The sequence below is a fragment of the Eurosta solidaginis genome, chromosome 1 (genome assembly GCF_040869045.1).
Source record: "Eurosta solidaginis isolate ZX-2024a chromosome 1, ASM4086904v1, whole genome shotgun sequence".
NCBI classification, from domain to species: domain Eukaryota; kingdom Metazoa; phylum Arthropoda; class Insecta; order Diptera; family Tephritidae; genus Eurosta; species Eurosta solidaginis.
In genome coordinates this window covers 324,948,372-324,966,762 of record NC_090319.1, presented here as the reverse complement: position 1 = coordinate 324,966,762, position 18,391 = coordinate 324,948,372, and the positions used below count along the sequence as shown (strand labels likewise).

Here is an 18,391-nt window from a genome sequence, read left to right as displayed (position 1 = left end):
ATTTCCTGAACATCATATCTCTATCAATAGTTTCAAAAGCTCTTTTAAGGTCAAGAAAAATTGGGAAAGAGTTCCTGAAAATATCGTCCCAGACAAACAGTTGGAGTGTTCATGTGAATCACGTATATTCCTACAAAAATAATATATTATAATTAAAAGTTCGACATTAAATGGCAAATAGGTGTGTTGTACCATTCTCCAAGCTCTAGTGATATCGAATTTTTAAATCACTTGGAAGCTATAATTTCTGAGGAACTGGAGAGTGGTACAAACTCCTTGTTAATTGGGGATTTTAACATTAACATGAATGTTAATACCGCAACAAGTTCTAAGCTCAATGAGATATTTTCACGTAGCGCGATGAGGCAAATGGTGAATTTCAATACAAGGATTGCTGAGATGTCCCAAAAGAGAATAGATCTATTATATGCAAATGCTGATGTACTGTCCTGTACTAATCTTGAAAATCACAGAGTTTCTGATCACGAAACCATTTCATTTGTTTTCAAAGTGTGTAATTCAAATCCTCTGCGGAGAATGATACACACAATGTGTTGGAAGAATTATTCTGCTGATAACCTCATTTACTTATTAAGAAACTATGATTTCAGCGTATTAAAAAATATGCATCTCAATGACTCGGTTGAATATATAAATACCTGCTTATCACACTGCATGGGTTTATTAACATCAGAACAAGACAGGATAGTGAGGTTGAGAAATAAGTGGTACGATCATGAACTGACCGAAATTAACAAATTAAAAATCCAATTGCACTCACAAGCCAGAAGATCTGGTGAATTTTCGGAATATAATACGGTTGCGAAGTATTATAAGAAACTAATCAAAATTAAAAAGATTAAATATATGGAGAAAAATATTGCCTTAAATTCTTCTGATAGGAAATTAATGTGGAAACACCTCAAGCAAGCAGTAAACTTAACTGAGGTGCGTGACAATATCCTGACAGTGATTGTAAATGGTATAAGATATGAAACACCCGAGGATATAGCTCAAGCATTGAATTCCTTCTTTGTTGATAGTATTGGTGACATAAATCGAGAAATCGAAACTTTGGATAGTGGCGACAGTGTGCAATACACGGTTAGCACATGTCTGAAATTCCAAGAAGTTACGGTTGATGATGTCATATTGGTAGCTAAAAGTTTAAAAAATAAAATCGGAGGAACAAATTTACTATCAGAAGGAGTAATTAAGGATTCGGTGTCATACATGGGACATTTCTATGCGGATATCATAAATAAATCATTAGTAGAGGGAATAGTGCCCGACGCATGGAAAATATCAACAATAGTGCCAATAAAGAAGGTAAAAAATTCATTAAAGGCAGAAGATCTGAGACCGATCAACACGTTGCCGAATATCGAAAAAATTCTAGAAACAGTAGTAAAAGATCAGCTCATAAGTTACTTGGAAATAAATAAAATACTAATTAAAGAACAATCCTGTTTCAGAGAAGGCCACTCTTGTGAAACGGCTTTAAATTATGTAATATCGAGTTGGAAAGAAGAACTAAATCAAAAGAAAAGTATACTTGCGGTTTTTATCGACTTAAAGAGAGCATTTGAAACTATAGACAGAAATATAATGATTAAAAAATTAGAAAAAATTGGAATTAGGGGCAACGAGCTGCAGTGGTTTCAGAGCTTTTTAGGTAACCGAAGACAAAAAACAGCCATTGAGTCGGTTGTCTCGGAAGAGGTATTGACAGGAATTGGATTTCCACAAGGATCGGTTTTGGCACCGATCCTATTTAACATATATATAAATGATATATCTTCGGCGCTAAAACATAGTAAAATAAGGCTGTTTGCGGATGACGCACTGCTCGAAGTAAGTGAACTTGATATCATGTTAGCTAGGAGCAAAATGCAGGAAGACTTGAACACCCTATACAGGTGGCTTTGTAACAATAAGCTTAAACTTAATGTTAATAAAACCCATTTTATGGTCATATCTAGAGCGATGAATAAGGAATCTTGTAATATCGAGCTAAAAATAATGAACTCAAACATTAACGAAGTTAAAACTTTCAAGTACTTAGGGGTTCAGATTGATAATAAATTAAAATTTAATGATCATATTGATTATATAGTTGCCAAAATAGGCAAGAAAATTGGTTTTTGGAAAAGGTCATGCAAATTTATCAGTAGAAAATACAAACTGAAAGTGTATAAATCCATCATAGAGCCGCATTTCATATATTGTCCCACAATATTCTTTATGGCCAATGTAACTCAGGTAGATAAGCTACAAGTTATGCAAAATAAAGCTATGAGATTTATATTAAACATGAGGTATGATACTCCCATTAATAACATGATAGAAGCAACAACAACAGCTCATATTCTACCACAGTATGAAATTTGTATTTAATATTAAGCACGGTAAATTACCAACATATCTCAGCGAAAAGCTTAGATATGTAAATGATGCACATTCATACGTAATCAGAGAAAACAATAATTTTAGATTACCTCTTTTCAAAACAGAAGTGGACAAGCAAAATATATTTTATAAGGGCCTGAAATATTTCAATGAACTTCCTAATCACATAAAATGTAGTAATAACTTCAATACTTTTAAAAAAAGTTTATTGGAGCATTGTAAAACCCTTCCAATAAGATAACGTTTTTTTTTTTTCTTTTATTTTTTACATGACATACCGATACTGGAGCGCGAAAAGGGAATGGTAATACTGGTAGCAGCAAAATACAATGCACCCGGCCCTAAGGAAAAGAAAATCAGTCGCCACCTGTAACTCCAGACAGTTCCAACAACAAATTTCGCTGGAATTCGGTATTTTCAGCCTATATTTACTGTTGTTGATCGGGATCACTCTCATTCCGACAGCATTAATATAACAATAAAATTATATGATGTGTAACCAAAATAAGGTCAAACAAAAGTTGGAGCAGGGGGGATTGGAAACACGTCCTTTTCAACCTCCCAATATATTTTGAGCTGTGCTGATCGGAATCTTCATGCGTTCCGACAGCGTCTTTACTAAACAAAGTTGAGGGGTGATTGGGTACACTTCAATTTCCAACATCCAAAGACATGTTTAGCTGTGTTGATCGGAGACCAATACATTCCGACAGCTTAAAATACAAATATATGTAATTGAAAAATATAAGTTCCAAATTTTGTTGCCTTAAGCTGGGAGCCCTGGAGGATTGGAAACGCGTCCTTTCCAACCTTCCTTAAATGACTGGCTCCCAGACTCGTCCGTTTGTTACGCCAGTAAATATGCTGATCGGAATCACATGGCATTCCAACAGCATATTCAATAGAAATAAATGATATTTCAATAGAAATAAATGATATAATAATTAATTGTACTTAGTAGTTTAAGTTTTAGGCCTAAACAGCCGTAATAATAAATAAATTAAATTAAATTAAATTAATTATGTTTACATAAAAACTGGTACAGGGAGGATTGGAAACACGTCCTTTCCAACCGTCCGATAAGAGTGGCTCATTCTGCTAAGCTGCTAGCTTTTGGGTTGACCGGAATCAAATGCATTCCGACAGCATAAATAATAAAACTGTGTAATCATACGTCTTGGAGTAGGGCAGGATTGAGAACACGTCCTTCCAACCTCCCAATGAGATGACTCCAAGACGCCAGTTGGGACCACCAGTTCCCGTGCTGATCGGAATCTCATGCATTCCGACACCCCAAATTCTAGAAATCCTATTATTATTTTTATTAAAATGTATTTATAATTTGTAATAATCTAAGTCTTAGGCTTAAAACGCCGTAGTAATAAATAAATAATAATAATAATAGAATGCTGATATAGCACCCTGCTGTGCTAGGTAATCTGCATGTTCATTCCCTTCATGTCCCTGATGTCCATGTCTATGATGTCTATTTATAGAAGGTTTAATGCAGTCATATTAAACCGGTCCCGAGATAGTCGGTCTTGTACTTTAATTGTGCTTGTTACCGGTACGTACCGGTACGTACCGGTCCTATATCCGACAAAGGGCCATCAACATCGATAATATTCCCCAAAACCTTCCGCGAGTGTCTTTATCGCTACGACAGCAACAAGTTCCACGTCACAACCTTTTTGTAGTAGAAATTACGACTGAAAAATTGGTGTTGCTTCTGGGTAGTTCTTTGCCCAGTTGGACTCATGTGCAATGATCGCACTTTTTGTTTAATTTAATTAATTTTTTTTATCATTACGGATATTTAGGCCTAAGGTAGAGACTACAACATATAATTCATTATTACATTTTTATTACTTAATTAGGTAACGTTTTAAAAGATGGTGTACCACCTCAATTTGATCAATAATTATCTAAGGGGTATTCAGAAGGCCAAAGACGTGTTTCGACCTCCACTTATGGAATCCGAAAGCGCAAATTCAAAATTTTATTTCTGTGAAGATATTTACACAAAAACAGAAAATGACCACGAGACGGTCCCAGATCGGACGGACAGAACACCTTTCTGCGTTGGCGATTTATAAAAATAACCCTAGGTGGGTCCAACACCGGTTTGGCGATCAAAGTTATATCTGGTAAAAGTCTAGTTGAGGGGTCGACTGTTAATACGCTACCAAAAATATCGAGAGTGGTGTCAAAAGACGCATATTAATCTCGAAAACAATATTCCGGAGGCGGAAAAGAAAAATTTTATCTCTGTCTGGAGATATTTGCAGTTGAAGTTGGTGATTTTCATGTGGTTGTTGTAATTTTGTTGTCCCCACAAAAAAAAAATTTGAACATAAGTGTTTTACGCGGATATATTTTTGGTCTCCAAACCGGTGTTGGACCCACCCAGGGTAATTTTTTATAAGCGCGGCGAAAGGCCGCCAATGCAGAAAGGTGTTCTGGGCAAAAATACTATGGATACCACCCCCGGTTTCAGAGGGACCCGCTGGTCATTTTTCGGTTTTTCGTTAATATCTTTTGAATGAGTTGAAATTTTTATTTTCCGCCTTCGGATTATTAATACTGATGTCAAGACGCGTCGTTTGATATGATCGCTCTCCGAAGGTTTTTGGGAGTGTTACCTAGGTAATTGTTTACTTTAGCTAACAACTGCTAAAACTCGCCCAAAAATATCAGATGTGTCAAAACACGCGCTTAGCACCCAGGATCACGAATCCGAAGGCGGAAATTCAAAATTTTATTTCGTTTCGGAGATATTTGCAAACAAAATTGAAAATTTTCATGTGGTTGTTGTTGTTTTGATGATTTTGTAGTACGTATAAGAAGAAATGTGGGTAAAAGTGTTTTGCGCGGATATAGTTTTGGTCTCCAAACGGGTGTTGGACCTACCCAGGGTAATTTTTTATAAGCACGGCCGAAGGCCGCCCATGCAGCAGAAAGGTGTTCTGCGCAAAAATACTATGGATCCCACCTCCGGTTTCGGAGCGCTCCGGGGCCATTTTTCGGTTTTTGACAGAAATAAAATTTTGAATTTCCGCTCTCGGATTCGTGGTCTTGGGACCAAAACGCGTCTTTTGACACCTCTCCCGATATTTCTGGTAGGGTTTTAGCAGTTGTGAGCTAAAGTAAACAATTACCGTTACCTATGCTATTCGTCGTTTGCCGGATATACTATGTAGATCCGCTACGTTGCGATAACAAGCACCATTAAGGTCCAAGCCCGAACATCTAGAGAATGGTTTAATATGTCTGACGGCATGAGTTTCCGATGAGCACAACTCAACAGATATTGGGATGTAGAGAAGAACGTGTTTTCAATCACCCTCTATTTCGTTAATTCTATACGACAGCATGACACTGCTAACACGCGTCCAAAAATATCGAATGAGGTGTCAAAAGACGCGTATTAATCTCGACAACAATAATCCGAAACCGGAAAATAAAACTTTATCTCTGTCCGGAGATATTTGCAGGTGAAGTTGGCGATTTTCATGTGGTTGTTGTAATGTTGGGGTACCCACAAAAAAAAATTGTGAACATGTGTTTTGCGCGGATATAGTTTTGGTCTCCAAACCGGTGTTGAACCCACCCAGTGTAATTTTTTATGGTAATAGTCTAGTTGAGGGGTCGACTGCTAATACGCTACAAAAAATATCGAGTGAGGTGTCAAAAGACGCGTATTAATCTCGAGAACAATAATCCGAAGGCGGAAAAGAAAAATTTTATCTCTGTCCGGAGATATTTGCAGTTGAAGTTGGCAATTTCCATGTGGTTGTTGTTGTTGTTGTGTTCGTAACCACAAACAAAATTGTGCATCACCGTGGCGGTAGCCACGGTTATACCACGCACCCGGACTTGGCATGGCGTAGCTCAGGGTTATTTTTTATAAGCGCGGCCGAAGGTACCCGCGGGTCTTTTTTCCGATTATTAATACTGATGTCAAGACGCGTCGTTTGACGCCCCTCTCTTTATTTTAGGCAGCGTATTAGCAGTCGACCCCTCAACTAGACTATTACCTTTTTTATAAGCGTGGCCGAAGACCGCCAATGCAGAAAGGTGTTCTGCGCAAAAAAACTATGGATTTCACAAACGGTTTCGGAGGGACACGCGGGTAATTTTTCGGTTTTTCGTTAACATCTTTTTAACGAGTTAAAATTTTTATTTTGCTTTTCTCGATATTTTTGGACGCGTATTAGCAGTGTCATGCTGTCGTATAGAATTACCTCTATTTCTACTCCTGGGTTCCACATCATACGAAAATGTGGAATTACTTCGTATCAGCTGGGACACTATCTATCTAAGTATCATATGTAAATTGGTATGCAGGTAGGTTGTCTAGGGTCCTGCTAATCAAAACAATTTACGAATTGTTTAAAACCGATACCATTCATTCAAAAACATTAAAACAACCACATGAAAGTCACCAACTTCAACTGCAAATATCTCCGGACAGAGATACAAATTTTCTTTTCCGCTTTCGGATTATTGTTTACGAGGTCAATACGCGGCTTTTAGCACCTCTCGATATTTTTGGTAGCGTATTAGCAGTCGAGGCAGCGGTTTAGTTTAGCACCCCCCGAGTTCGGGGTTTAACTTGGTATCAAATGAAAGAGGGAGCTCTCCCGATCACAAATGTATATATTTTAAAGTGCGCAAACTTATAATTTAAAAGTTATTTGTTGTTAAAGTTTGCAAATTTCTATACAACTTTTATATATGTATACGTATATATATTTTATGACATTACAAATCTGTGCTACCGCATCTATAAAACGGAACAAGTGCAGAATCGAAAAATAACTTATTAAAATACCTTTCATCTGATGTATATATATCTTTAACTTTTCCAGTCTTTATTTACCAAAAATTTGAAAAATCTCTTTTTTGCATTCGTGAACGAACTCTTCTTATGTTTATTGTTGTTAGCCGATCCAACACCGGCTGCGCCATGCACAGTAATTCTGCGTAGAAGACCTTTCTGCATAGGCGGCCTTCGGCCGCGCTTATAAGAAATAACCCTGCGCTACGCCATGCCAAGTCCGGGTGTGTGGTATAACCGTGGCGGCCGCCTACGCGGAAAGGTGTTTCAACTTTTCAAAATGAGTAGTAAAAATATATATTTTCTTTTTTCTTTATTAACTGAAAGGTGGTAAGGTACCCTATAAGAAACGCTGATAGTTTTACTAATACACTCACACTAGTAATTGACAATGCTGATCCTGCGATGACGTAAACATTGATACTCAAATTTACGTATGTTCCTTTGTTCGCACACGCATGTCCGCATGTACCCAACGACAGCCTATAATCATGAAAAAGGACCCAAACTGGGAAAGCTTCGGACACCTGGTACAGAACAAAAGAACATAAAGCAGATACCATTATGCATGTGAGACAGATACATAATTCTCAAGGGAATTTTATGTATGTGAGAACAGTTTATCCGATTTAATCATGTTGTCATTACTGACTGTCATATGACAATCAATTTATGTATGCGAGAACAGTTTATCCGATTTAATCATGTTGTCACTACTGACTGTCATGTGACAATCAAATGATTATCACGGTTGTTTTGCTATTTTTTAAATTCCGCCATTTTCAACTGACGAAGACCATATAAAAAATAAGGTTAAAAAATTAAAAAGAGAGCATTTCAAAGCTCAATGCTAAAAGAAAAAAAATTGAAAATAATATTAAAAAATACCAAAAACTGTCGGAATGTGTGGGACGCACTAAAAAAATTTACATGTGAAAAATAATAGTGGTTAGTGGTGATTCATTTTTAAATGTGTTTCCGCATGAGGAAAGCGCTCTTCTCGCAAACGCCATTGGTGCAATTGTACCAGAAAGTACTTCCATATTCGGGGAAGCCAGTTCCTGTAAACAATCTGCAAGTGCGTTTTCATCTGAGTTAAGCGTTCCATGTGCAAGGTATCTGAATTATGATCATATTCCGTTTTTAGTTTGTGATACAACTGCAACAGAAAGTGGCTTCTTGATTGAGGCAGGCGTTACTATTGCAAGTACTTTAAATTATGATGCAATTACATTAGAAAGTGAAGCTAACAATGCCAAGGAAATAAGGGCATAGGCCATTAGGAATAATGAGTCCCAAAATTCTGTTGATGAATTGCTTAAAACTTTGAACAGAATGAAAGTAAAAGGTTTACAATTTTCTGCTAAAACCCTTATGAAAAACTATAGGGAAACGTCGAATATTCGAACTATTCCTAATGGTGAATATCTATACATCGGTATTCAAAGTTATTTTAATTTTTACCCTTTTACAAATCTTGAAGATGTTGATGAAGTCCTAGTTGATGTAGGTATTGATGGTTTGAGCCTTTTTAAAAGTTCCGACCGAGTTTTATGGCCAATCCTTGGCGCACTTTCTAATTTTCCCGATGTTGACTCCATTTTAATTGCATGCTTTTCTCGTTTAAAAAAACCCGAAAGTCTTAATGATTTCATGGAAGATTACTGATTGGAAGTTCAGTGGTTAAGAGAAGCGGGAGTTAAAGTTGGTCCAACTGAAATCCTTAAACTTAATGATAGTAAACATTTCAAAAATCAATTTTATATATATTTTATGTTTTATTATTTTACAGACTACTAACATCCACAGTATAAAAGGAGCCTCGACAGAGGTAGACAGTGTCTTGAGACACATTTTCGCAGACTCGCTTTTGGACGAGTTCAATTGGGACGGCAGGGGAGGGGTCAAAAGGACACTGGGTAACCTAACATTGGTTGATCCAGTGTTAGGAGGTGAGTTTACTATAAATAATCAGTAACTTGTTAAACATTTATGTCTACTTACTAGGCGGTTTCGAAACAGGGGCCCTATTCGCTAACTGTGAGTTTTAAAGTGTACACAAGGTATTGTGTAAACTGTGAAATTCTGATTCTGTAAAGCAAAACTGTGAACAAAAAAACTCACTGATAAAAACTTCGTGAGTTTTCTTGGCACTGTTACAGAATGACTTTTTTTTTCATGGCGTTTGATGAATATTTTCTCACTGACATAAGACTTTTACATTCAGCGCTCATTCAGCAAAACAATGTGCACAATAATTTACAGAATCGCATGAAAATTTAAAGTGTAAATTATGTGTGCAAATGAGTTTACAATGAGTGTACATTTTTCATTTTTTCACAGTTAGGGAATTGACCCCCAGGAGCCTTGCATTTTGAAAAAGACGTCAGGGCAGCGTTAGCGAAAAGCCACCACCGAACAACACAACAAAAATATGTTCAAAACAAAAAAGTTTAGAGCGATTTTAACCAGTTTTGTTATTTTTTGAATTTAAATTGAACATTCTGAACTTGAATTCTTATAAAACTATTTATTTTAAACAAATAAGAAACGGTTATGCTTTTATCACGTACAAAATTAAAAACGTAATGAAATAAAGTAAATAAAAAGCAAAAAGCATTGTTTCATTTTTGGCGGAATATAACAATGGTCATTTATGATAGTATAACAGTCAAACCTGATGTCTACAGTAAACTAGCATTTATGACACTTTTTGATAGAGTGTCAGCACTGATCCAGGAAAAGGAATGAGAGTGATCAGTACGGCTATATACTTAATCAGTAGGCGATGTTGGTGTATAAGAAGGAGACAAAAACTCACACGTACACAGTTGTTTACATCACATTTGCGCAAGTCCCCTTGAGTTTGTGATAGAAAGTTTGTATGAGGCGCTGATCGTTAGGTTGACATTGCTGACAATCAGATGATAGTCATATGATAGTCAGTATTCTTGTAGGGTAGTATTTATATTTGTTTTTTTTTTTTTTTGTTTATGTGGCAGCACAGCTTTGTAATGTAATCAATAAAAAAAATATATATATATATATATAAATATGCATGTTGCTACAAAAGCGCGATTGTTTTAATAAAAACATTATAATAAGTAAAAACAATGCAAAAATGAAATGTGAAATATACAGAAATGCAATTTAAGTTTATCGTTGCCAATTTATATAGATATGTATGTGGATTAAAGGGCGAATTAAACTTCCTTAACCCTAACGCCATAGTCGTAACCATACCCATATCAATAACCATATTCAATATGATCGATTAATGGTGCCTTAACCTAAAAATCGTGAAAATTGCATAAAAATTAAGAAAATGCAAAAAATTACAAACATATTCCACAAAGAATAAGTCTCTTAGTCATAACGTATCCAAAACAATGAATAAAATCTACAAAAAGTTACTAAATTCACCAACTCAAATATTTTTAGCTTATGGATATGGCGAGAAACCAAAAACCAATTGGTTGGCTAGGTATGGTTATAGCTTTAGCGTTATGGTGTGGCACCATTAATCGATTACATTGATTTCCGTAAGGTAGGTTCGATCAACTGTTTTATCTGGTTATGGTTATAAGTCAGCATTAATTGGCTCTTAAGGTTTTGAAAGATATGTAAATTGTAATTTAAAGTGCTATAGAAATTTGATAAATTTGCAAACTTTATCAACAAATAACTTTTAAATTATAAGTTTGTGCACTTTAAAATATATATATTTGTGAATGGGACAACTCCCTCTTTCATTTGATACCAAGTTTTACCCCGAACTCGGGGGTGCTATTCTAAAATTTTCCCGAAGTCGACCCCCAACTAGACTTTTACCGATTATTACCTCTCTACTTATATTTTGCTTATAAATAGTTAAAATTAAACTTTTTTTCTTTTTAAATTAATTTATCACACATTCCGGCACTTATCTACATATTACTTTGTGTATATGGGGACATTTGCTTATGTACAAATACAAAACCTCTTCGTTCTCTTCGCTACTCTTCTTCATTTCCTCATGGATTTCGTTGCCTTACAGTAGGTCTGTCAGGCGAGACCATATCATATAAAATCTTGTATATGGGTATATGTGTTTATGTACAGATATGCACGTAAAAGCGTATGCACACAAAAAATATATCAACACCAGCCGCCCCCAGTTCGCCAACATTTCTAAGTTGGTTAAAAGTATATGCATACATACACACATATACTTCTGATTTATTTTTAAACACTCACTTTTTTCCACTTTAGTTTTTGCACTAACCTTTTCCACACAATTAACGCTTTTCTGCGCTTTCGTCTCCACGTTGTGTACCTTTTTACTTTGATTTTGTAAGTTTCACTACTCCCACGCAAAATATTAAATACTTTCGTATATCTGGAAATTATTAACTTTAGCAGCACCAATTAATTCTCTTAAAAACGAATTATATTCTTTGGAAAACTCATATTCAGAAAAAATTTTGCACATTAAAATTTTACACCAGCCGAAGGTGCCGAAATCTTTTTCCGTTCTGCTCTGCTATCGGCGTCAAAAAACTATAAACAGAGTTGCAATGTTTGGCATGGTGATGTTGCCAGATCCTCCTTATCGGTTAAGCTTTCTTAACATAGCCATAATTTTATCCTAACCTTAGCAAAAAAAATAATTTGAATAAACATTTTGGTAATGGACATCCAAATAATCCGAAGGCGGAAAAGAAAAAAGCTCAGTTAGGAGATATTTGTAGATGAAGTTGCAAATTTTCCTGTTGTTGTAATTTTGTTGTGTAGAGGTATAATACATTGTGTACAAAGGGATTTTCCATAGATTTAATTTTGATCCCACACTTATGTTGGACCGGCCAGGTAATTCTTTATAACCGCGGCCGAAGCCCACCAATCCAGAAAAGTGTTGTATAAAAAAATAAATGTAAGGCGCAATAACCACCGAAGAGATTTTAAGCCGAGCTTCTATTCCAATTTTCGTCGTGCTCCTCTTATTTTTTCCCACAAATTGGCGGGATGGGACCTATTTGTTTTATGCCGACCCCGAACGGCATCTGCAAGGCAAATGAGTTTTCACTGAGAGCTTTTCATGGCAGATATACACTCGAAGTGCTTGCCAAACACTGCCGAAGGGCGACCCCACTTAGAAAAAGTTTCTTCTAATTGAAAAAATATGTTTGTAAAATTTGGATGTTGCTTTGCCCGGGGCGTGACCCCGAGATGTTGTTGTCGTTGAAATGAAATGAAAATTTTGCTTTTAGCATGGTTTAGGCCTAAACAGCCGTAATAATAAATTAATTAAATTAAAAAAGAAGATAGTTCCACTCAACATTTTTTGACAGAATAACATGCAATTGTATTGAAAAATAGTAGATAATGACTCAGACATTGGTTAACGACTCATATCCCTATGGGAGCTTGACCCCTAGACAGAATAAAATACATGAAAAATCCTGTTGCTCTAGTATGACCCTATTATCGTGCCTCTACAGTGGATATTTCTCAAGAGATGTTGAAAAAAAGTGTACCTCCAAAGTCTACACTGAGTGGTAAGTGTTTAATTTGTTACGTTTGTGGGACGCCACATCCATGTCAATGCTTAAAGAGCACATAATGTGTATAGGCGGGGCTTGCCCCAAGGTGACCACTGGTACAACGGGCAAAAGAACTCTCATAACTAGTGGCTAACCTGCAGAGCTACAGGGCGATGTTCTCCTTAAAAAATGGTTTAACAATTTCCTCCTGCTGTTGTTGTTATAGCGATCAGGTTGCTCCCCCAAGGCTTTGGGGAGTGTTGTCGATGTGATGGACCTTTGCCGGATACAAATCCGGTACGCTCCGGTACCACAGCACCATTAAGGTGCTAGCCCGACCATCTCGGGAACGATTTATGCGGCAACATTAAACCTTCAGGCCATTCCCTCCCTCCCCACCACCAAGTTCCATGAGGAGCTTGGGGTCGCCAGAGCCTCGCCTGTTAGTGAAACAGAATTCGCCGCGGATAGATGAGGTTGACAATTGGGTTTGGAGAAGCTATATATTGCGCTGGCAACCTGAAGGGTTGCGCTACACAGCCCCTTAATCTGGTATTTTAGTCGCCTCTTACGACAAGCATACCTACCGCGGGTATATTCTGATCCCCTAACCCGCTGGGGTAACAATTTCCTCCTCAAGCGCAAAGCTTGAATTATACAATAAATAAAAAATGTGGACTTGTAACCAATTTATGACCATTCACTTTTATAAAAATTGCGTTTAAGTATGTTAAACTCTCCAAGGCATGCGAGTTATTATTTTTTTTTTTTTCGTTTAAAATAACTATGGAAGTAATTTAGTCGTATCTGTTAATATGAAATCCATCAAAATTAGAAAAATTCGTAACATTTTTCAATCTAGTAGCTTGTTTTTGGTGAAATTGTTATTTTCCCCGCAAAAGTCAAGTGGCCGAAAAACTGGGAAATTACCTCGGAGTGTTCTAATGTTGGCCGATCCCGTGATTTTTGAGGAACAATGTTATCTGTGATTGTAACCTCTCAGTCACAGCGGCTTTTAACCGTGACTGTGACTGAAAAAAAAAACAAATATCGCCACCAGGAATCAGTTTTATATTTTTGGTAAAAGTTTAGTTGAGGGGTCGACTGCTAATACGCTACCAAAAATATCGAGAGGTCTCGCGTCTTGACATCGGCATTAATAATCCGAAGGCGGAAAATAAAAGTTTTTACTCGTTCAAAAGATATTAACGAAAACCCGAAAAATGACTCGCGGGTCCCTCCAAAACGGGGGTGTAATCCATAAAGCTGTCGTGCAACCATGGTTCAATTATGTACAGGTTGGCTCATCTCATCAGCTGATTGTATTTATGTCATTTCATGGTCGAAGGGATTGTCAAAAGGAGATGGCAAACTCAAAATGACACCAACACATTGGCAACATTTTACTTACGCATACAAAAACTGCTAAGTTTTATGTTTCCATTCCATACCATTCGCACCAACACCAATACACAGATTTTGACAATTTGAACAGACATATTTTGTTGCTTTACAGATGAGTCAACCTGTATATAGTTGAACCATGCGTGCAACGCACAAATTTGCTTGATGGTTACCATACCAACGGGTAGTTGTGTGCGTATCGGGCGATGTCATGCTGATACGTATTTGTTGTCGGCTTCGCGTTGATGAAAATCAAAATTTTTAGTTTTCGCTTGACAGCTGCATTGGGAATGATGACAAAGTGTGATCTCTTATCTGTCAACTGCCTGACAGGCTGTTCAATATGGCTACTTTTCAGCGTTTTGACAGGCTGTTCAATATGGCGGCGCCTATCTTCAGCAGGTGATAGAAAGAGATACAGAATGAGACAGCGATAGTCAAATACGAATCAGGTGATCCAATCACTTTGGAATTTTGACGTTTATGCAGAAGAGATCACACTTTTTCATCATTCACAATGGACAGCTGGTCTATTTGATCGTGGTCGACGTGGTTGACAAGCATTAATGTGCTAGTTTTGTGAGAACGTGCAATGAGCAACTTCGCGGAAGAAAACGATTTTACGTTGCGGTTTATTGAAACCTGCGAATCCCTCTCCTCTGTGCATGATGCTTTTAACTCCTTTAAGAGGATCTCATGCGTAAACTGCTCACGTTTTGCATACGTAGTTTTCATCAGTGTTGCCAGGTGATGAAAAAAAAAGAAGCTAGATTGGCAAAAAAAAAAGGTTAGAAAAGGCTAAATTAAAAAAAAAAAGAAGCTAAAAAAGGCCAGAATTTTTTTTGGTTAATTCATTAAATTTTTTTTTATATTTTAGTTTACACATTTGAAAATAAAAACTTATAAACATAACTTCTTGTTTCAAAACATATCAGGCACATTTTCCTTGACTAGCACATGGAATTACTTTAAATGATTGCATCTGTGTATATACATAACAAAAATATTACAAACTAATTATTTATATAAAATATTCCCCGTCTGAAGAATCAGAAGAGCTTAAGTCTGCGTATAAAGTTTGGCTATTTACCATAGATATGAGATCATCGGTAATTCCAAAATCATTACAACATTTAGATAAGCGTTTTAACGAGCATCTAATATTAAGCAGCGCATTAAGCATTTTAGTTTTTAGTTTGTTCCTTAATATAGTTTTCAGAATTTTCATGCCACTAAAAATGCTTTCAACCTCCGCGTTACTGAGTGGTAATACTAAAAAAACTAAATATGAATCCGACAAGTTCTAAAAAAGGAGGTTCGTTTAATGCATTTTTATGTTCCCGGACTTCCGACCAAAATTTCATGGTGGAGTGTACATTTTTCCATTGTGTAGTTATCAGTTTTTGCCACTGCAGCTCTATTAATGCTATTTGACTTGAAGAATAACTATACTTCTCTTTTTCAAAGTAAGAAAATACATCTGGCTTTGACACTTTCAACGAATTTTCAGCAGAAAAAGAATTAAACCCTTGTAGATAACTCATATTATTAGGTATTATGTGTTCACAGGAACTATTGAAATTACTTTATTTTAGAAATTATTAAAAACACATTCGGAGTAAAAAAGGCTAGAAAAAAGTCACGAAGCTAAAACCAAAATTTCGAGGCTAAAGGCAAAAAAAAAGGCTAAATCTAGCCTCGAAAAGGCTAACCTAGCAACACTGGTTTTCATCCCCATTTTTTTATTTTCTTTCTTTTTTCTTTTTTTTTCGCCAAAGCAACTGTAGTTACAAGCAATAAAAAATCGTCATCCGATGACATGCTTACGTCCGCACGCTACGAATTTTCAATGCAAATGGCGCTTGATGCTTTATGCTTGTGTGGTGGCAGGGCAAGCAACAATCAGCCGATACGCACATAACTACCCGTTGCTATGGTGACCATCAAGCAAATTTGTGCGTTGCCCGGCAGCTTAATATTTTTGCGCAGAACACCTTTCTGCGTGAATTTACTCATTACTCATTTCTTTTTAATGAAATAGTTTTAAGAAACAATTATGAATTTTGTAAATTGTGCTATACAATGAATTAGGCTTTTTTGGCCGTAATAAATAAAATAATAATAATAACCTTTCTGTAATTTCAGACTTGTGTTACCACAATTAAGGGATGCGGCCAACCTTTTCAACTGGGAGATATCACACCGCCGTCTATATTTTTGGTCGTGTTGATTTCGTGCAGAAGGTAAGTCTAGTTGAGGGGTCGACTGCTAATACGCTACCAAAAATATCGAGAGAGGTGTCAAAAGATGCGTATTAATCTCGAGAACAATAATCCGATGGCGGAAAATTTTATCTATATCCGGAGATATTTGCAGTTGAAATTGGCGATTTCCATGTGGTTGTTGTTGTGGTTGTACCCACCAAAAAAAATTGTGCATCACCGTAGCGGTAGCCACGGTTAAACCACACACCCAGACGTGGCATGGCGTAGCCCAGGGTTATTTTTTATAAGCGCGGCCGAAGGCCGCCAACGCCGAAAGGTGTTCTGCGCAAAAATACTATGGATCCGACCTCGGTTTCGGAGGTACCCGCGGGTCTTTTTTCGGGTTTTCGTTAATATCTTTTGAACGCGTTAATATTTTTATTTTCCAAATTCGGATTATTAATACTGATGTCAAGACGCGTCGTTTGACACCTCTCTCGATATTTTTGGTAGCGTATTAGCAGTCGACCCCTCAACTAGACTATTACCAATTACAATTCTGCTAACTTACCGAATTAGTTATCACTTCTTCGTTTTAATACCACGTTATTACTGATGCTTACACTTTCTTTTGTCGCAAATACTTTACACATTTGATACGGTGCAACTACTTGTGCGCAACCCGGGCCTTTGAGAGCTGCACCGTTTTCAAGGTCTTTGCTTTGCACACGAAGCAAGGACGCAACACGTTGATAGGTAGCCACAAACTTTCTTTAGCGTCAAACACAATTTTTCAGCTTTTTTCACTAATCCTTAGCACTTATTAACGTTATTTTTTGTAGGATTAATTAAATTAAATCGTTGCAATAAAAACTTTTGCCTCAAATAAACCACCATACTCTCTTTTCGAACTACGCAAATATTGCCCCATGAAAACACAAACTGTCGTGTGTTTAGTGTTGCCATGAGCTTAGAAAAAAATTGTACCACCTTTTATCTGAAATTGTTTCAAACCATCTACTGCAAATAAACAGGCCACCTAATTAAAAAACGCATTGCGGCAGTTTTCTGTCAAAGATGTCTCATGCACATACAAATATAAGAGAGCAACCGAAATGGAATTTACTGCCTAAAAGGCTAACTCGATTTCCAATTTTTGTGATGCGTAACATTTCGGTTTGATGCATACATGTTTTACATTGTCGCACCCATACTTAAAGCCCTGACACACAAGCAGTTTTCATATAAATGAGTTTAACACAAGCATTAAGGGCGAATTAATGGTGACTTATAACCATAAAGCCATAACCAGATAAAACAGCTGATCGAACCTACCTTATGGAAATCAATGTAATCGATTAATGGTGCCATACCATAACGCTAACTCGATTACATTGATTTGCATTAGGTAGGTGTGATCAGCTGTTTTATCTGGTTATGGCTTTATGGTTATAAAGCTGGAGACATTGGTGCTTTATCGGTAACCTTATAACAGCTGATTCGACCAACCTTATGAGAATCAATGCAATCGATTATTGGTGCCGCTAAGGTCGTAACCGTATCGTAGCCAACCAATTGGGTTTTGGTTTACCGTCGTAACGATAAACAGCTGATTACGTTAGGGATGCGGATACAGCGATACTACATACGGCACCAATGACTCCGGCTTAAGCCACCATTAATTCGCCCTTTATGAGTAGTTTGCGCGTATTTTTATGGAGAACGATAGAATAAGCGACACTGGCGCCATCTGATATTGAAAAGCAGCCAACTCTCAAAGTTTGTTGCAGGCAAATGATAAAAGAAGAAGAATTTGACATTTGCTTTGGCTAAGGGTTCTGGCACACATTGCAAGTGTAATTATTTTTCCCATTCGTTGGTGAGTAATATTCGTTTTTTTAAGGGATCCGCACTAAATAAGGTAATAACAAGATTTTTGATTACGAGTTCTTGGGGCACATGCATAAAAGTAGTGAAGTTTATTTTTGATCGTAATCACCTGAAATTTCAGA

The 18,391-nt window shown here is 36.7% G+C and overlaps 1 protein-coding gene across 11 annotated transcripts in view; it reads right to left on the bottom strand.

The window, feature by feature from the left end:
* The window catches only part of Stat92E (Signal transducer and transcription activator Stat92E), a 117,271-nt gene extending 99,983 nt beyond the window's left edge, over nucleotides 1-17,288 (bottom strand). For 8 of the 11 annotated variants that reach the window (XM_067761996.1, XM_067762000.1, XM_067761997.1 and 5 more), the window contains exon 1: nucleotides 11,514-11,753. The gene's annotated coding sequence lies outside the window, so the exon portion shown is untranslated. Of the gene's footprint in view, nucleotides 1-7,626; nucleotides 7,777-11,485; nucleotides 11,754-16,950 lie in introns of those variants that run through there. The other 3 variants (XM_067762003.1, XM_067762004.1, XM_067762002.1) reach the window with 3 other exon arrangements.
* Between the last annotated feature and the right edge of the window lie 1,103 nt (nucleotides 17,289-18,391).